Genomic DNA, 2,667 nt, shown 5'->3' on the forward strand with positions numbered 1-2,667 from the left:
TCTTGTTTTATTCTTTTTCAAAAGAAACGAGCCTCTTTGGTTTTCATTGGATTTTTATATATATATATATATATATATTATATATATATATATATATATATATATATATACATTCCATACGCCCCACACACCACATAACATACACACACACACACACACCCCCAAAAACACACTAGAGGCCCGGTACACAAAAATTTGTGCACTTGGGGGGGGTCCTGCTGCCTAGGCGCACTCCCCAGGGGATAAGGCATAAGCTGGCAGTCAGACATCCCTCTGGCAGCGCGGGAGCCCTCGGGGGATGTTCACTTGCCAGCGGGGAGCGTGCTTAAGCTGCAGTCGGATATCTTTAGTGCTGCTGAGGAGGCAGGAGAGGCTCCTGCCACCACCGCTGTGCTGGCAGCCATCAGCCTGGCTTGTGGCTGAGCAGAGCTCCCCTGTAGGAGCGCACTGACCACCAGGGGGCAGCTCCTGCATTGAGTGTCTGCCCCCTGGTGGTCAGTGTGTGTCATAGTGACCAGTCATTCCCAGTAGTTCTGCTGTTAGGATCAATTTGCATATTACCCTTTTATTATGTAGGATAGAGGCCTGGTGCATGGGTGGGGGCCAGCTGGTTTGCCCTGAAGGGCATCCCAGATCAGGGTGGGGGTCCCGCTGGGGTGCCTGGCCAGCCTGGATGAGGGGCTGAGGGCTGTTTTCAGGCTGGGCACACCCCCTTCAGGGTGTGGGGTCCCGCTTGGGTCCCTGGCCAGCCTGGGTGAGGGGCTGATGGCCATTTTCAGGCTGGCCACACCCCCCAGCCACCCAAGCTCCCAGCCATTCCTTTTTTTCTTTTTTTTTTCTGGGATTTATTTATCTTCTATAATTGAAACTTTGTAGCCTTGAGTGGAGCCGAGGGCAGGCCAGGGCAGGTGGGAAGCTTGGCTTCCTCTATTGCCGGGGGCAACCCTAGCCTCCTGCTTGCTCCAGCTCCGTGGCCGTCGCCATCTTAGTTGGGTTAATTTGCATACTCGCTCCTGATTGGCTGGTGGGTGTGGTTTGTGGGGGTGGCTTGAACATAGTGGAGGGACGGTTAATTTGCATGTTTCTCTTTTATTATATAGGATATATGTGTATATATATATATATATATATAGTCTCTATTCATTTATTTCCACTTTCATCTTTATTATTTCCTTCCTTCTGCTCATTCTGGACTTTTCTTGTTGCTCTCTTTCTAGTTCTTCAAGTTGCAGAGTTAGATGGTTTATTACCAGTTTTTCTTCTTTTTTGAGGTAGGCCTGTAATGCTATAAACTTCCCTCTCAGGACTGCTTTCACTGTGTACCATAGATTTTGGATTGATGTGTTTTCACTGTTGTTCATTTCCAGGATGTTTTTAATTTCTTCTTTGATCTCTTTGGTAACTCACTCATTTAATAGTATGCTATTCAGCCTCCAAGTGTTTGAATTTTTTTGATTGTTTTTATTGTAGTTGATTTCTAATTTTATGCCATTGTGATCTGAGAAGATGCTTGATATGATTTATATCTTCTTAAATTTGGAGAGACTTTGCCTGTGTCCCAATATGTGGTCTATCTTTGAAAATAAAGCCATATTTGACAAACCCACGGCCAACATCATACTCAGTGGGCAAAAACTAATACCATTTCCCCTAAGAACAGGAACAAGGCAGAGATGCCCATGCTCACCACTCCTGTTTGACATAGTACTGGAAGTACTAGCCATTGCAGTCAGACAAGAAGAAGAAATAAAAGGCATCCAAATTGGAAAAGAAGTAAAACTGTCCTTATTTGCAGATGACATCATATTGTACATAGAAAACCTCAAAGACTCCATCAAAAAACTACTACACTTAATAAATGAATTTGGCAATGTAGCAGGATACAAAATTAACACCCAGAAGTCTGTGGCTTTTCTATACACCAATAGTAAGCTCACAGAAAGAGAAACTAAAAAAGCAATCCCATTTACCATTGCAACAACACAAATTAAAATACCTAGGAATAAACTTAACCAAGGACGTAAAAGACCTGTACTTAGAAAATTACAGGATATTGAAAAAAGAGATAGAGGAAGACATGATCAAATAGAAGAATATACCATGTTCATGGGTTGGTAGAATCAACATCATTAAAATGACCATCCTACCCAAAGCAATCTATAAATTCAATGTAATACCTGTTAAAATACCAATGGCATATTTCCAAGATCTAGAACAAACTCTCCAAAAATTCATCTGGAATAAAAAAAGACCCCCAATAGCTGAAGCAATCTTGAGAAAGAAGAACAATGTTGGAGGGATCACAATACCAGACATCAAGCTATACTACAAAGCCACTGTTCTCAAAACTGCCTGGTACTGGCACAAGTACAGACATATAGACCAGTGGAACAGAACAGAGAACCCAGAAACTGACACAAAGGAGGCAAGAGCATACAATGGAGTCAAGACAATCTCTTCAATAAATGGTGTTGGGAACATTGGACAGGTACTTACAAAAAAATGAAACTAGACCACCAACTTACACCATACAGAAAAATAAACTCAAAATGGATTAAGGACTTACCAGTAAACATAAGATGGGAAACAATAAAAATCTTAGAAGAAGCCATAGGCACCAAAATAGCAGACATTTGTTGTAGCAATATCTTTACCAATACAGCTCTA

The 2,667-nt window shown here is 42.2% G+C and overlaps 1 protein-coding gene across 1 annotated transcript in view; it reads left to right on the forward strand.

Moving 5' to 3' along the window:
* Window positions 1-2,667, forward strand: part of TEX11 (testis expressed 11) — a 404,641-nt gene that overhangs the window by 314,924 nt on the left and 87,050 nt on the right.

This window comes from Myotis lucifugus, unplaced genomic scaffold (genome assembly GCF_000147115.1).
Source record: "Myotis lucifugus unplaced genomic scaffold, Myoluc2.0 scaffold_4, whole genome shotgun sequence".
Lineage (NCBI taxonomy): Eukaryota > Metazoa > Chordata > Mammalia > Chiroptera > Vespertilionidae > Myotis > Myotis lucifugus.